Source organism: Neofelis nebulosa, chromosome 11 (genome assembly GCF_028018385.1).
Source record: "Neofelis nebulosa isolate mNeoNeb1 chromosome 11, mNeoNeb1.pri, whole genome shotgun sequence".
In the NCBI taxonomy this organism is placed as follows: Eukaryota; Metazoa; Chordata; class Mammalia; order Carnivora; family Felidae; genus Neofelis; species Neofelis nebulosa.
In genome coordinates, this window is record NC_080792.1 from 52,122,693 (window position 1) to 52,141,104 (window position 18,412).

The 18,412-nt window shown below is 36.8% G+C and overlaps 1 non-coding gene across 1 annotated transcript; it reads right to left on the reverse strand.

The window, feature by feature from the left end:
- Positions 1-16,714: 16,714 nt before the first annotated feature.
- On the reverse strand, positions 16,715-16,839 carry LOC131490669 (small nucleolar RNA SNORA1). Its single transcript, XR_009251180.1, has one exon. It is a non-coding gene; the product is annotated as a small nucleolar RNA SNORA1 (small nucleolar RNA).
- Positions 16,840-18,412: the final 1,573 nt, after the last annotated feature.

Consider the following 18,412-nt stretch of genomic DNA (forward strand, 5'->3'; position numbering starts at 1 on the left):
TTATATTATACTGAATCCTGAATTAGGGTTATGGATAAATGTATGTTTTCACATACACGATTAATACATTAATTGCTATGTGTATGGATGCTATATACATGTCTTAGCATTGGGATTCCAGAAGTTCCATTTAATGGAACCAGTTACCATCCCACCAACTTTGTTGTGACAGTAAAGAAGAAAACAAACTTCAGTATTACTTAATAGTAGAAAACAAGAGGGTTAGCACAACCACTTAAAAATCTTCCCTAACATTTATATAGTTTGCTAGATGAACATTGCATTAGGATGGAACTTTTTAAATGAATAGGTTATGTATCCTTAATGTTTTTAAGCCTTCTCGAAAAGAAGGAAAAAAAATGTTTCGGTTTCATATCTTGACCCTTGAGAGATTCCAAGAATAACCATTATTCTTAAGGCCGGATGACTAAGGGCAAATCCTAGTAGATGAAACAGCCTTATCCTTATAAGTTTGAAATTTTTATATTCCTGTAGCTATTCTCATCATTTTGCAAATGCTTTTAGTTTGTCTAATTTTGAGAAGGGACTTCAGAATTATATCTCTGGAATTTTTGCACTGTATTCTGTTTAATTGTACTTATCTTGCTCTTTCAAAGTCAGCTTCATGAAAGGCAAGGACTCACAGAAATATGCAGAAAGATCCGAGTTAATGAGAAACAATGTGACACTATCTTCACTTCACCATATATTCAATAATCATTATTAATCTTTTTTTTTCATGTACTCAAGAGCTGTCTTTTTGGTTATGTAAGAGGTTACATATCATAGAAATATAAAAATGCTCTGAGCTTCACCCATGTGTTGTTATATCTGCTATCTATCTCAAATACTTTAAAGTGATAAGAAATTTGTTCAAGGCATAAGCAGGAGTTATTGTACAAAGAATTTTCTCCCTAAAGTTTAATGTTATTCAAATAAAGTCATAATGTGATTTCAGGATTTATTGGTTAGTTTGAAAGCAATAGAGAATGTCTGTGGCCAGTTTTTTTTTTTTTTCAGAGTCAAGGCAACTTTATTACCCACAACAATAGCAATAGCCTGAATGTAATCATTTTCTTTTCTTCTTCTTTTTTTTTAAATTTACATCCAAATTAGTTAGCATATAGTGCAACAATGATTTCAGGAGTAGATTTCTTAGTGCCCCTTACCCATTTAGCCCACCCCCCCCATACCCCCTCCAGTAACCCTCTGTTTGTTCTCCATACTTATAAGTCTCTTCTGTTTTTGTCCCCCTCCCTGTTTTTATATTATTTTTGTTTCCCTTCACTTGTGTTCATCTGTTTTGGCTCTTAAAGTCCTCATATGAGTGAAGTCATATGATACTTTCTTTCTCTGACTAATTTCACTTAGCATAATACCCTCTAGTTCCATTAACGTAGTTGCAAATGGTAAGATTTCATTCTTTTTTATTGCCAAGTAATACTCCATTGTGTGTGTGTGTGTGTGTGTGTATATATATATATATATATATATATATATATATATATATATATACCACATCTTCTTTATCCATTCATCCATTGATGGACATTTGGGCTCTTTCCATACTTTGGCTATTGTTGATAGTGTTGCTATAAACATTGGGGTGCATGTGCCCCTTCAAAACAGAATACCTTTATCCCTTGGATAAATACCTACTAGTGCAACTGCTGGATGATAGGGTAGTTCTATTTTTAATTGTTTGAGGAACCTCCATACTGTTTTCCAGAGTGGCTGCACCAGCTTGCTTTCTCACCAGCAATGCAAAAGAGATCCTCTTTCTCTGCATCCTTGCCAACGTCTGGTGTTGCCTGAGATGTTAATGTTAGCCCTTCTGACAGGTGTAAGGTGATATATCATTGTGGTTTTGATTTGTATTTCCCTGATAGAGTGGTGTTGAGCATTTTTTCATGTGTTGGTTGGCCATCTGGATGTCTTCTTTGGAGAAGTGTCTATACATATCTTTTGCCCATTTCTTCACTGGATTATTTGTTTTTTGGGTGTTGAGTTTGAAAAGTGCTTTATAGATTTTGGATAGTAAACCTTTATCTGATATGTCATTTGCAAATATCTTCCCCACTCTGTTGGTTGCCTTTTAGTTTTGCTGATTGTTTCCTTCGCTGTGCAGAAGATTTTTATTTTGATGAGGTCCCAATAGTTGATTTTTGCTTTTGTTTCCCTTGCCTCTGGAGACGTATTGAGTAAGAAGTTGCTGCGGTAAAATCAAAGAGGTTTTTGCCTGCTTTTTCCTCGAGGATTTTGATGGCTCTGTCTTACATTTAAGTCTTTCATCCACTTTATTTTTGTGTATGGTGTAAGAAAGTACACATGGACACACCATGGTCCAGGTTCATTCTTCTGCATGTCGCTGTCCAGTTTTCCCAGCACCACTTGCTGACGACACTGTCTTTATTCCATTGGATATTCTTTCCTGCTTTGTCAAAAATCAGTTGGCTATACATTTGTGGGTCCATTTCTGAGTTCTCTATTCTGTACCATTGTTCTGGGTGTCTGTTCTTGTGCCAGTACCATACTGTCCTGATGATTACAGCTTTGTAGTATAGCTTGAAGTCCAGGATTGTGATGCCTTCTGCTTTGTTTTTTTTTTTTTTTTTTTTTTTTTTTTTTTTTTTTCAAGATTGCTTTGGCTATTCAGGGTCTTTTTAGGTTCCATACAAATTTTAGGATTGTTTGTTCTAGCTCTGTGAAGAGTGCTGGTGTTATTTTGACAGGGATTGCATTGAATAGGTAGATTGCATTGGGTAGTATCGACATATTAACAATATTTGTTCTTCCTATCCAGGATCATGGAATATTTTTCCAGTTTTTGGTGTCTTCTTCAATTTCTGTCATAAGGTTTCTATAGTTTTCAGTGTATAGATTTTTCACCTCTTTGGATAGATTTATTCCTAGCTATTTTATGGTTTTTGCTGCAACTGTAAATGGGATCGATTCCTTGATTTCTCTTTTTGTCACTTTATTGTTGGTGTATAGGAATGAAACTGATTTCTGTGCGTTGATTTTCTATCCTGCAACTTTGTTGAATTCATGAATTAGTTCTAGCAGTTTTTTGGTGGAATCTTTTGGGTTTTCCATATACAGTATCATTTCATCTGCAAAGAATGAAAATTTGACCCTCCTGGCCGATTTGGATGCCCTTTATTTCTTTGTGTTGTCTGATTGCAGAGGCTAAGACTTCCAATATTATGTTGAATAACAGTGGTGAGAGTGGACATCCCTGTCTTCTTCCTGACCTCAGGGGAAAGTTCTCAGTTTTTCCCCATTGAGGATGATATTAGTGTTGAGTCTTTCATATATGGCTTTTATGATCTTGAGGTATGCTCCTTCTATCCCTACTTTCTTGAGGGTTTTTGTCAAGAAAGGATGCTGTCATTTGTCAAATGCTTTCTCTGCATCCATTGAGAGGATCATATGGTTCTTGTCCTTTCTTTTATTGATGTGGTGAATTGCATTGATCATTTTGTGGATATTGAACCAGCCCTTCATCCCAGGTATAAATCCCACTTGGTCGTGGTGAATAATTTTTTAATTTTAATTTTATTTTATTTTATTTATTTTATTTTATTTTATTTTTTAATTAAAAAAATTTTTTTCAATATATGAAATTTATTGTCAAATTGGTTTCCATACAACACCCAGTGCTCATCCCAAAAGGTGCCCTCCTCAATGCCCATCACCCACCCTCCCCTCCCTCCCACCCCCCATCAACCCTCAGTTTGTTCTCAGTTTTTAAGAGTCTCTTATGCTTTGGCTCTCTCCCACTCTAACCTCTTTTTTTTTTCCTTCCCATCCCCCATGGGTTTCTGTTAAGTTTCTCAGGATCCACATAAGAGTGAAACCATATGGTATCTGTCTTTCTCTGTATGGCTTATTTCACTTAGCATCACACTCTCCAGTTCCATCCACGTTGCTACAAAGGCCATATTTCATTCTTTATCATTGCCACGTAGTATTCCATTGTGTATATAAACCACAATTTCTTTATCCATTCGTCAGTTGATGGACATTTAGGCTCTTTCCATAATTTGGCTATTGTTGAGAGTGCTGCTATAAACATTGGGGTACAAGTGCCCCTTTGCATCAGCACTCCTGTATCGCTTGGGTAAATTCCTAGCAGTGCCATTGCTGGGTCATAGGGTAGGTCTATTTTTAATTTTCTGAGGAATCTCCACACTGTTTTCCAGAGCGGCTGCACCAGTTTGCATTCCCACCAACAGTGCAAGAGGGTTCCCGTTTCTCCACATCCTCTCCAGCATCTATAGTCTCCTGATTTGTTCATTTTGCCACTCTGACTGGTGTGAGGTGATATCTGAGTGTGGTTTTGATTTGTATTTCCCTGATGAGGAGTGACATTGAGCATCTTTTCATGTGCCTGTTGGCCATCCGGATGTCTTCTTTAGAGAAGTGTCTATTCATGTTTTCTTCCCATTTCTTCACTGGGTTGTTTTTTGGGTGTGGAGTTTGGTGAGCTCTTTATAGATTTTGGATACTGGCCCTTTGTCCGATATGTCATTTGCAAATATCTTTTCCCATTCCATTGGTTGCCTTTTAGTTGGTTGTTTCCTTTGCTATGCAGAAGCTTTTTATCTTCATAAGGTCCCAGTAGTTCATTTTTGCTTTTAATTCCCTTGCCTTTGGGGATGCGTCAAGTAAGAGATTGCTACGGCTGAGGTCAGAGAGGTCTTTTCCTGCTTTCTCCTCTCAGGTTTTGATGGTTTCCTGTCTCACATTCAGGTCCTTTATCCATTTTGAGTTTATTTTTGTGAATAGGGTGAGAAAGTGGTCTAGTTTCAACCTTCTGCATGTTGCTGTCCAGTTCTCCCAGCACCATTTGTTAAAGAGACTGTCTTTTTTCCATTGGATGTTCTTTCCTGCTTTGGCAAAGATTAGTTAGCCATACATTTGTGGGTCTAGTTCTGGGGTTTCTATTCTATTCCATTGGTCTATGTGTCTGTTTTTGTGCCAATACCATGCTGTCTTGATGATGACAGCTTTGTAGTAGAGGCTAACATCTGGGATTGTGATGCCTCCTGCTTTGGTCTTCTTCTTCAAAATTACTTTGGCTATTCGGGGCCTTTTGTGGTTCCATATGATTTTTTGGATTGCTTGTTCTAGTTTCGAGAAGAATGCTGGTGCAATTTTGATTGGGATTGCATTGAATGTGTAGATAGCTTTGGGTAGTATTGACATTTTGACAATATTTATTCTTCCAATCCATGAGCACAGAATGTTTTTCCATTTCTTTATATCTTTTTCAATTACCTGCATAAGCTTTCTATAGTTTTCAGCATACAGATCTTTTACATCTTTGATTAGATTTATCCCTAAGTATTTTATGCTTCTTGGTGCAATTGTGAATGGGATCAGGTTCTTTATTTGTCTTTCTGTTGCTTCATTATTAGTGTATAAGAATTCAACTGATTTCTGTACATTGATTTTGTATCCTGCAACTTTGCTGAATTCATGTATCAGTTCTAGCAGACTTTTGGTGGAGTCTATCGGATTTTCCATGTATAATATCATGTCATCTGCAAAAAGTGAAAGCTTGACTTCATCTTTGCCAATTTTGATGCCTTTGATTTCCTTTTGTTGTCTGATGCTCATGCTAGAACTTCCAACACTATGTTAAACAACAGTGGTGAGAGTGGACATCCCTGTCGTGTTCCTTATCTCAGGGAGAAAGCTCTTAGTTTTTCCCCATTGAGGATGATGTTAGCTGTGGGCTTTTCATAAATGGCTTTTATGATGTTTAAGTATGTTCCTTCTATCCCGACTTTCCCAAGGGTTTTTATTAAGAAAGGGTGCTGGATTTTGTCAAAGGCCTTTTCTGCATCGATTGACAGGATCATATGGTTCTTCTCTTTTTTTTTGTTAATGTGATGTATCACGTTGATTGATTTGCGAATGTTGAACCAGCCCTGCATCCCAGGAATGAATCCCACTTGATCATGGTGAATAATTCTTTTTATATGCTGTTGAATTCGATTTGCTAGTATCTTGTTGAGGATTTTTGCATCCATATTCATCAGGGATATTGGCCTGTAGTTCTCTTTTTTCACTGGGTCTCTGTCTGGTTTAGGAATCAAAGTAATACCAGCTTCATAGAATGAGTCTGGAAGTTTTCCTTCCCTTTCTATTTCTTGGAATAGCTTGAGAACGATAGGTATTATCTCTGCTTTAAATGTCTGGTAGAACTACCCTGGGAAGCAATCTGGTCCTGGACTCTTATTTGTTGGGAGATTTTTGATGATTGATTCATTTCTTCACTGGTTATGGGTCTGTTCAAGCTTTCTATTTCCTCCTGATTGAGTTTTGGAAGCGTGTGAGTATTTAGGAATTTGTCCATTTCTTCCAGGTTGTCCAGTTTGTTGGCATATAATTTTTCATAGTATTCCCTGATAATTCCTTGTATCTCTGAGGGACTGTTTGTAATAATTCCATTTTCATTCATGATTTTATCTATTTGGATCATCTCCCTTTTCTTTGTGAGAAGCCTGGCTAGAGGTTTATCAATTTTGTTTATTTTTTCAAAAAACCAACTCTTGGTTTCGTTGATCTGCTCTACAGTTTTTTTAGATTCTATATTGTTTATTTCTGCTCTGATCTTTATGATTTCTCTTCTTCTGCTGGGTTTAGGCTGCCTTTGCTGTTCTGCTTCTGTTTCCTTTAGGTGTGCTGTTAGATTTTGTATTTTGGATTTTTCTTGTTTCTTGAGATAGGCCTGGATTGCAATGTATTTTCCTCTCAGGACGGCCTTCGCTGCATCCCAAAGTGTTTGGATTGTTGTATTTTCATTTTCATTTGTTTCCATAAATTTTTAAATTTCTTCTCTAATTGCCTGGTGACCCATTCATTCTTTAGTAGGGTGTTCTTTAACATCCATGCTTTTGGAGGTTTTCCAGACTTTTTCCTGTGGTTGATTTCAAGTTTTATAGCATTGTGGTCTCAAAGTATGCATGGTATGATTTCAATTCTTGTAAACTTATGAAGGGCTGTTTTGTAACCCAGTATGTGATCTATCTTGGAGGATGTTCCATGTGCACTTGAGAAGAAAGTATATTCTGTTGCTTTGGGATGCAGAGTTCTAAATATATCTGTCAAGTCCATCTGTGCCAATGTATCATTCAGGGCCCTTGTTTCTTTATTGACCATGTGTCTAGATGATCTATCTATCTATCTGTGTGTCTGTAAGTGGAGTGTTAAAGTCCCCTGCAATTACCACATTCTTATCAATAAGGTTGCTTATGTTTGTGAGTAATTCTTTTATATATTTGGGGGCTCCCATATTCGGCACATAGACATTTATAATTGTTAGCTCTTCCTGATGGATAGACCCTGTAATTATTATATAATTCCCTTCCTCATCTCTTGTTACAGCCTTTAATTTAAAGTCGACTTTGTGTGATATAAGTATGGCTACTCCAGCTTTCTTTTGGCTTCCAGTAGCATGATAAATCTCCATCCCCTCAGTCTCGATCTGCAGGTGTCCTCAGGTCTAAAATGAGTCTCTTGTAGACAGCAAATAGATGGGTTGTTTTTTTTATCCATTCGGATATGTATGTCTTTTGGTTGGCGCATTTAGTCCATTTACATTCAGTGTTATGATGGAAAGATATGGGTTTAGCGTCATTGTGATGTCTGTATGTTTTATGCTTGTAGCGATGTCTCTGGTACTTTGTCTCACAGGATCCCCCTTAGGATCTCTTGTAGGGCTGGTTTAATGGTGACGAATTCCTTCAGTTTTTGTTTGTTTGGGAAGACTTTTATCTCTACTTCTATTCTAAATGACAGACATTGGATAAAGGATTCTCGTCTGCATATGTTTTCTGTTCATCACATTGAAGATCTCCTGCCATTCCTCTGGCCTGCCAAGTTTCAGAAGAGAGACCAGTCACGAGTCTTATAGGTCTCCCTTTATATGTGAGGGCACGTTTATCCCTCGCTGCTTTCAGAATTTACTCTTTATCCTTGTATTTTGCCAGTTTCACTGTGATATGTCATGCAGAAGATCAATTCAAGTTACGTCTGAAGGGAGTTCTCTGTGCCTCTTGGATTTCAGTGCATTTTTCCTTCCCCAGTTCAGGGAAGTTCTCAGCTATAATTTCTTCAAGTACCCCTTCAGCACATTTCCCTCTCTCTTCCTCCTCTGGAATACCAATTATGCGTAGATTATTTCTCTTTAGTGTATCACTTAGTTCTCTGATTTTCCCCTCATACTTTGGATTTTTTTATCTCTCTTTTTCTCAGCTTCGTCTTTTTCCATAATTTTACCTTCTAGTTCACCTATTCTCTCCTCTGCCTCTTCAATCCAAGCCGTGGTCATTTCCATTTTATTTTGCAGCTCATTTATAGATTTTTTTTAGCTCCTCCTGACTATTCCTTAGTCCCTTGATCTCTTTAGCAATAGATTCTCTGCTGTCCTCTATACTGTTTTTAAGCCCAGTGATTAATTTTATGACAATTATTCTAAATTCACTTTCTGTTATATTGTTTAAATCCTTTTTGATCAGTTCATTAGCTGTTGTTATTTCCTGGAGATTATTTTGAGGGGAATTCTTCAGTTTGGTCTTTTTGGATAGTCCCTGGAGTGGTGCGGACCTGCAGGGAACTTCCCCTGTGCTGTCTTGAATAACTGGAGTTGTCGGGCGGGGCTGCAGTCAGACCTGATGTCTGCCCCCAGCCCACTGCTGGGGCCACAGTCAGACTGGTGTGTACCTTCTCTTCCCTTCTCCTAGGGGCAGGATTCACTGTGGGGTGGCATGGCCCATCTGGGCTACTTGCACACTGCCAGGCTTGAGGTGCTGGGGATCTGGCATATTAGCTGGGGTGGATAGGCAAGGTGCACAGGGCAGGAGGGGCAGGCTTAGCTCACTTCTTCAGTGATCAGCTTCGGGAGGGGCCCTGTGGCAGCGGGAGGGAGTCAGAACTGCCGCCGGAGGGATGGATCCGCAGAAGCACACCATTCAGTGTTTGCGCGGTGCAAGCAAGTTCCCTGGCAGGAACTGGTTCCCTTTGGGATTTTGGCTGGGGGATGGGCAAGGGAGATGAAGCTGGTGAGCGCCTTTGTTCCCTGCCAAACTGCTCTGTAGTCCCAGGGCTCAGCAACTCTCCCTCCCATTGTCCTCCAGCCTTCCTGCTCTCCGAGAAGAGCTGTTAACTTATAACCTTCCAGATGTTAAGTCCCGCTCGTTGTCGCAACATACTCTGTCCGGCCCCTCTGCTTTTGCCAGCCAGACTCGGGGGCTCTGCTTGGCTGGCGGGCCACCCCTCCGCCCCGGCTCTCTCCCGCCAGTCTGTGTAGCGCTTACCGCCTCGCTGCCCTTCCTACCCTCTTCGGTGGGCCTCTTGTCTGTGTTTGGCTCTGGAGACTCCATTCTGCTAGTCTTCTGGCGGTTTTCTGGGTTATTTAGGCAGGTGTAGGTGGAATCTAAGTGATCAGCAGGACGCATGGTCAGCCCAGCATCCTCCTACACCGCCATCTTCCTTCTGATCCTGGTCGTGAATAATTTTTTTAATGTATTGCTGAATCCGGTTGGCTAAAATCTTGTTGAGGATTTTTGCATCCACCTTCATGAGGGAAACTGGTCTATAGTTCTCGTTTTTAGTGGGGTCTCTGTCTAATTTTGGATCAAGGTAATGCTGGCTTCATAGAAAGAGTTTGGAAGTTTTCCTTCCATTTCTATTTTTGGGAACAGCTAAGAGAGAATAGGTGTTACTGTTACTTAAATGTTTAGTAGAATTCTCTCGGAAAGCCATCTGGCCCCAGACTCTTGTTTTTTGGGAGCTTTTTGATTGCTAATTTGATTTCTTTACTGGTTTTGGGTATGTTCAAATTTCTATTTTTCCTGTTTCAGTTTTTGTAATGTATATCTTTCTATGAATTTGTCCATTTCTTCCAGATTGCCCATTTTATTGGCATATAATTACTCATAATATTCTCTTATTATTGTTTTTATTTCTGCTATGTTGGTTGTGATCTCTCCTCTTTCATTCTTGATTTCATTAATTTGAGTTCTTTCCTTTTTCTTTGTGATCAAACTGGCTAGTGGTTTATTAATTTTGTTCTTTCAAAAACCAGCTTCTGGTTTCATTGATGTGTTCTACTGTTTTTTTTTTTTGTTGTTGTTGTTGTTGTTTTGTTTTGTTTTGTTTTTTGGTTTCGATTGCATTAATTTCTGCTCTAATCTTTATTATTTCCTGTCTTGTGCTGGTTTGGGGTTTTATTTGCTCTTCTTTTTCCAGCTCTTTAAGGCGTAAGATTAGGTTGTGTATCTAAGATCTTTCTTCCTTCTTTAGGAAGGCCTGGATTGCTATATACTTTCCTCTTATGATCACCTTTCCTGCGTCTCAGAGGTTTTGGGTTGTGGTGTTATCATTTTCATTGACTCCCATATACTTTTTAATTTCCTCTTTAACTTCTTGGTTAGCCCATTCATTCTTTAGTAGGATATTCTTTAGTCTCCAAGTATTGGTTACCTTTCCAAATTTTTTCTTGTGGTTGATTTCAAGTTTAATATTGTTGTGGTCTGAAAAAATGCATAGTATGATCTCGAACTTTTTGTATTTGTTGAGGGCTGATTTGTGTCCCAGTATGTGGTCTATTCTGGAGAACATTCCATGTGCGCTGGAGAAGAATATATATTCTGCTGCTTTAGGGTGAAATGTTCTGAATATATCTGTTAAGTCTATCTGGTCCACTGTGTCATTCAAAGCCCTTGTTTTCTTGTTGATTTTTTGTTTAGAAGATCTGTCCACTGCTGTAAGTGGGGTTGAAGTCCCCTACTATTAAGGTATTAGTATCAATGAGTTTTTTTATTTTTGTGATTAATTGATTTATATATTTGGGTGCTTTCACATTTGGAGCATAAATGTTTATATTTGTTAGGTCTTCTTGGTGGATAGACCCCTTAATTGTGATATAATGCCCTTCTGCATCTCTTGATACAGTCTTTATTTTAAAATCTAGATTGTCTGATATAAGTATGGCCACTCTGGCTTTCTTTTGTTGACCATTAGCATGATAGATGGTTCTCCATCCCCTCACTTTCAATCTAAAGGTGTGTTTAAGTCTACGGCGGGTCTCTTGTAAACAGTATATAGATTAATCTTGTTTTCTTATCCATTCTGTTACCCTATGTCTTTCAGTTGGAGCATTTAGTCCACTGACGTTTAGAGTGAGTACTGAAATATATGAATTTATTGCCATTATGTTGCTTGTAGAGTTGGAGAGTTTGGTTGTGTTCTCTGGTCCTTTCTAGTCTTTGTTGATTTGGTCTTTCTTTCTTTCTTTCCTTCTTTCTTTCATCTTTTCTCCCCTCATAGAGTCTCCCTTAAAATTTCTTGCAGGGCTCATTTAGTGGTCATGAACTTCTTTAATTTTTGTTTGTCTGGGAAACTTTTGATTTCTCCTTCTATTTTGAATGACCGCCATGGTGGATAAAGAATTAGTGGCCGCATATTTTTCTGATCATCACATTGAATATATCCTGTGTGGCCAGTTTTAACTAAAGCACATTTATTGAAAGAATACCCAGGGAGCACAGCATTTGTGGGATACCAGAAGACAAGGCTGAGTAGGCATGAAGAAGCATAGTATGAAAGAAACCAGTGATCATTTTGAGTACATTATATTATAAACTTCCTCATAATAATGTCACCTTTCAAAGAGTAGGAAAAACATCTCAGCAACAGAAATATATACAATGAGCATAACTGACCATAAATTAGATTATATTAAGGATTTAAAAAATCAGTATGGAAAACACAAAACTCTGAATAGAAAAGTATGTAAGGAAATGAGCAGACAAGGCACAGAGGAAGAAACCTAAATGTCTACTGTGTATATATATGTGTGTGTGTGTGTGTGTGTGTGTGTGTGTGTGTATAAAAATGTAAGTGTACCACTTACATGCTGATGTTGGTAGTATAGACTTGTTAAACAACTTTGTATAGTGACTTGGAAGTATCTGGTAATGCTGAAGAAATTTCTACCTCTAGATATGAACTTTTCAGAAGGTCTTATACATGTTTATGTGGAGACATGTATAAGACTGCTTATGGTGGCTTTTTATGTAAAGGCAATAATATCAAAAAGCATAAATGCCCATAAACAGGACAAACAATAAATTATTTTTTGTATGTTCATATAAAGGGAGATTTTCAAGGAGAGAAAATTAAACTAGAGTTACTATGGATAAATTTTCAAAATATTAGTTGTAGAACAGTGCGTGGCATTTGAGCTGTGGGCAAAAGCCAAAGCGTGTTTCTTCTTTCTCTCAGGAAAACCTTTAAAGCCTTTCGACTAATTAAATCAGGCCCACCCAATTATCCAGGATAATTTCCTCCTCTCCTCTTTGCTTAGAGTCAACTGATTAGAGACTCCAAATACATCTGCAAAATCCAATCTCAGCATATCCAGACAGGGATTCCACTGAGTCGCTGGAAACTATGTCCTAGCCAAGTTGACATCTCAAGAAAGTCATTACAATGAGATTAATAAAATACTTAAAGCTTTTATGAATGAGAATGGGAAACTAGATTTTTCTACATTATCACTGGGCAGTTTGGGGACATGTTGGATTGGGAGTGGGTACCTGATATTGGTAGCATCTAGTGAACATTCAGAAAATAATTATTGAATGAAGGAATTAATATGTTTGGGTGAGCAGCCCCTTGGGGAAAAGGGAAAAAGCAGCCCCTTGTGGGGTACCTTTGTGAAGTTATTGCTGGGGAGAACATAGTTAAAAGAACTATGTCAGGTTTAAGTATTCTTTTCTTCAGGTTTCAGTCATGCTGTGTCAAGAACAAGGCTTTAACACTGTCTCCAAAACATTTTCCTTTTCATATTTTCACAAAGAAAACATTTTTCCTTTTCATTCCTTTGCGTAAGGGAAAAGTCTCTCCATCCATTTTCTGTGTCATACCAGTATTTTGTTAGATGTTAATAGGTATTCTGTAAAAACAGGTTCTAAAGTAAAACAAATTTGACAAACGAACAAACAAAAATGCAAACACACCAGGATAAGTTAGGTAACAACCAGTAAATCTTATAGTTTAAAACAACTAAGGTTTATTTATCACTCACAAGTGTTCCTTGTGGGTCAGATGCAGCCTCTGGTCACTGTTTTTACTTTGAAAGCAATTGGACAGAGAAGCCCCTTGGACCAGTGGGATACTTTCATGTTGCTGTCACTGAGGTAGAAAAGGGCCTAGACAGCCCCCTTTGGCTCTTAATGCCTGTGTCTAGAAGTGACACATATCATTTTTGGTCACATTTCATTAGTCAAATCAAGTTCATGGCCCAGCCTGATCTGAAGAGAACAGAGACAACGATATCTCCTGCAGAAAGGTAGACATTATACAGTCCACCACAGAGCTTCACAGAGCATAGAAAGTGCTAAAATGCATGATAAATAACAATGAACACTGAATCTCCTGACAATCTGTTGAAAACAGTATTAACCAATTTGTTAGACTACAGACAGAATCTTTTTCTATTATTGAGAGGGCTGTGTAGTATAGGTAGTTCAATGCATGGACTCTGATGTCACGCTGTGTCAGTTCAGATTTCACACGTGATTAACTAGAGGCCTTGGGTAAAGTTCTTAGCTTTCTTCACCTTCAGTTCCTTCAGTAACATTTCTTATCTGATGGGTGTCTTAGGGGTATTAAATGCACATAATCACTTACTCCCTGGCAGATTATGAACCAATAAAACTCAGCTAACGTTTTATGGGGTTCTGAGGAACACTGAAAAACAATGTTCTGGAGTTTTGTGTCATTAGTTCATGAAATAGAAGATTTTATTCCACTGGTTTAAATATCAAAAGTTCTGTGTGTGGTAGTAGATAAGGGTCACATGAGGAATTGATCAAGGCTACTGAAGAAATCAGAATGAGCAAGACAAGGGGGTTGGTATAGGGCAGGAAATGAGGGTAGTAGGGCAGCCAGAAAGACTGACCTGTTCCATTATAGCTTGGAGAGCCAGCAAAATGGAGTCTTTTGAAACTTTCCTTAAAACACTCAATAAATTCCAGGCAGTACAGATAGGGTTATAATAGAATAATAATTGATTATTCTTCATCATCAGAGTGCTGAAAATTTAAAGGGGCAACATGATAGTTGCCTAATGACCAGAACACATATTGATTGAATGCTCTGGAATCACATTTTACAGTCAGCCAGTTGTGTCAAGCACCACCAGCTATATCATAGGAGTATTTGTTTTTTTCTAATGATTTTTATGGTCTTTTCATGTTTGAAAATAATAGCTGAAAGCTTAGATAAAAGCACATAGATAGCCAAACTTACTTTTTGAAATATACTTGGGAATATTGTTAATTTCTCTTATTTAATTTAATCAATAGTTTAAAAATTTTAAATTATGTATAAAGATGCAAATGTACATGAATGACTAGGAGTTGTCGTCAAGAATGTTGCTACACAGAATTATAGATTCCTATAATTATTATGAGTTGAAGACATTTTTATAATGGAATAAATGAATAATTTTAACTTATTTAGAATTTAAGATATTGCTTATTTTTATGGGAAGGTTGATTAAAATTTCATAATACTCATATAATTTCCAAATAAACAAAACATTCTTTCCACTCATTCCCTCGAAATAGGAGACCTAGAAAACTAAAATGATTTCTCACAAAAAAATACATATGCTTTTATTTAATGTCCATCAGTAAATTTCTCATGGAATTTAAATTTCTGAACCAAGAGATTAACTTTTATTGAATTGAAAAAAATTGAGTAATTTATGTAACAATGGATTCTCCACTGGTTCCTGATTAACAATATGTATACCTGTTGTACTCTCAGTTTAAAAGTTTGAGCTTCCTGAGGAACCTACATGGCTCAGTCAGTTGAACATCTGACCCTTAATTTCAGCTCAGGGTGTGGTCCCAGAATCATGGGATTGCCCCCCAGGTGAGGTTCGAGCTGAGTGTGGAACCTGTCTGAGAATCTCTCTTTCTCTCTCTCTGCCCCTCTCTCCAACTCATGCTCGTTCTCTCTCTCTCTCTCTCTATTAAAAAAAAAATGTTTGAGATTCTTTTGCGATTGGGGAACTCAAAAATTCTCAGCAAAAAAGAATTAGAACAGGAGTCCTATTCTTTATCCATAAAATCAATATAAAACTTAATCATGCTAAAGAAGGGATACCTCAGGTGATCTGGCTCTCTGACAGTCTTTAGCATCAGTTGAAGACAAAATAATTGCATAATTTTTTATGGAAATATGCAGTCTTCTGTTATGGTTTCCATTCTCAAAAAGTTAGTAGATATTATTGTGTCAGATAAACACGTGGAAGAAATTCAGATGCCTGAATGTATATTAAACAAAATAATGCTGCACTGTTTATCTCTCAGATGAAATAAACTTAAAAAGAATAATCATTTTGAGGTCTTAGGGGTCAACTTTCATTCAAATATGTTATTTTGTTTTATTTTTTTACAGAAATTGTGACTATGTATATACACACATATATGCATATATATTTCTTATATATATACACTATACATATTTTATATTATATACATATATATATATGAATTTTCTAACATTCCAAATTTATGAAGAAGGCATTTACTCAGTTATCTCATACCCAAAGTTCACGATAAGCATTTTGAATTGGAGAAGGTTCCGAGGGCTCTGTAATTCCTACATCACAGCAGGCACTGGTTAAGAAATATAAGCTATAATTTTTGACTTTGTGTCGAGTTTGAAACTCATTTTGAAACTTTCCTTTCTTTTTTTTTCTTCTTCTTCTCCTCCTTCTTCTTTTTTGGAACTACTACTTTTTCCAGGTGTATATTGAACCTTTTGAACTTGATTTATGTCAAATACTTGGTCCTTTTTCCTCCTTTGTTTCCCAGCTAAGCAGAGGGTTGGTAAATGTTTCAACCCTGTGGGTGGATGAATTGACTAAATCACCACTGGAAACTTTTGGCATGTAATTACCATGGCATACATAATGCATTCTGAAAGTATATTATCAAATTTATCCATATTTTAAAAATGATTCTGATCAACACTGAATGATAAATTTACATGTTGAATACTGTAATTATGATCAGGCAACATTTCTTTTTTTGGTGGTGCATTCCATTAGCACATCCCAATACAAAAAGAGCTCTCATGAAAGAGCCTATATTCAACCTATTGTCTATATAACACCCTTCAATGCTTCACTTTGTAACTATTGGTATATGTATTTCACACATCTTTTATGAGCATGTGGGGGGCAAGACTGAGATTGTACACATCCTTACATTTTTTAATGTTCATTTAAAAAAAAAAATTAAAGTCATTAAATTTTTACTTAAGGAATTTTACATGTGATTCCTTCCACTGCCAATCTCTGGTAGTTCCTCCAAAGTCAGAATTATAATCTTCAAAATAGCCATTTTAAAAAGAAGTTTTATTCAATCCACAGTTGTCACTGTCAAGACAGAGTTCTTTCAGTTAGGCTTCTTTGACCTCCACTTGAATATGAACATTCTTCAGAAATTACCCACCTGTAATCTTTGGGATCCAATTTCTTTAATGTAGGACCCTAAAAGTCAAATTCTAGAAAGTAAATTGATTGATATTTTGTCAAATGATCTCAAATTATTATTCTTTAGTTGTTTCTAATATTAAAAAGTCTTCTTACTTTCACCTACTCCATGAGCCTAGCAGAAAACATTATAGGTCTCATTGTCACCACTGCCGGTGATAGAAGCATAACTTGTGTCTCATTGTAGCTATATTAACAATTTCTGGACACCATGAACAACAGTGTCCATTTCCACCTAGAATGAGGCTTAGAATGTTTCTTAATAGTTCACACCATATCTTGAACTATAAAGGAGCTTGAAAAACATTTGTCAATGAATGAAAGGAGAGAGAATGATAATTTATTATTGGACTTATTCTAAATGTTTAAATATGTTGAAAAATTGTATTTGGTTTTAAATTTTTAAAAAGGACAAAATGAAGTTAATGCAAATTCCTGCTCAAATAAAAATATTTTACTCCTCATGTAAAGCCCAGATGACTTAAATAACTAATATGCCAGTAGGAAACAAATAGAAAGTAAAATATTCAGATTAAATATTTACTTTTGAAATTGAAGAATGAATTTATGTATTTAAGTTAAATTTTGATTTTGTATGTCTCATTTTTTCTCATTACCAAATAATTTTTAAAAGACAAAGTTGAGGATTAATAGGGTTTGCAGATTTGGTGATAGATTCTGGGCTTGAAGCCAAAGCACTGCTCAAAGTGGGCTGTCCAAAGACATTGGCCTTCTCTGCTTGCTCATTTCTTAGGGTTGAATCTCAAAAATGAGGAGTTAAAATGCAAGTATATTATCTTGGGGTGGTAATGGATGTTAACAATGAGCATAATTAAAGATTTTACTAAGTATATTATCATACTTTTACAAGGCAAATATGAACAAAGAATATACTTCTTTGTACAAAGAGGATCTTCTATGAGGACATTAATTATAATGGAAACTTAATCCTAAGGGAAGTATCTTTTAATTTTTTTTTAAATTTTTAGAATGTTTTGAGAATTTGAGGAAAGGTGTTGCACTCTGATCCATAAAAATAAGGAATATAAAAATACATTTTGCGAGTCAATTTTAGGGAGTTCTTCGACTCCCCAAAACTCTTCAATTGGTCTGCTAAAGACACTTTTCCTATTCGACACACCTAGTACTGAGAAGATGGATTAGACCACATATATGCTTCTGGTCTAAGAACTGAAATAGTTCTTAGTTCCCTTGATCAAGGCCTAACTTGTACTCTTTTCATCCTGTCTCACCAGTACAGTATGAGATGAGGCAAAGAGAATCAGAGCCAAGGGTAAAAACAGACCTCTTTCCACGATCTAGAGCTGAACTGACCTATGGATCCATTGTAGGTTTTCCTGAAGTGGTAGCAGTAATAGGGAGAGATGGAGGAGGACAGATTACTATGAGTTGCATAAGAGCGAATTAGTCCAAAGAAGCAGGATATAAAACAAAAGAAATACAAAAGATTACCTGAAAATGGACATGTGGCATGGCTGCCACATTTTTTAACTTCTGTCACTAACTAGAAACTTTTTGATGTTAGCACCTTGACCCTGACCCATATCAATGCTATATTTGTTTTTCAGTATGGATTATAGAAGGTGGGAGCAGACTTTTTTGGTAGATGTTTTGATTATTAGTGCTTTAAGGGATGCCTGATTTTATAGATTTTTGCAGGAAAGACTGGTTGAGTTGGAGGAAAACAAAAGGGGAAGAGAGGGAGGATCTAGTCAATGTTCTAAACTCCAGTGTGCAAATAGGTCATATTCATAAAACTTTCTCTGAGAAATTCTAAGTTAGTATTTCTGGAGGGGGAGC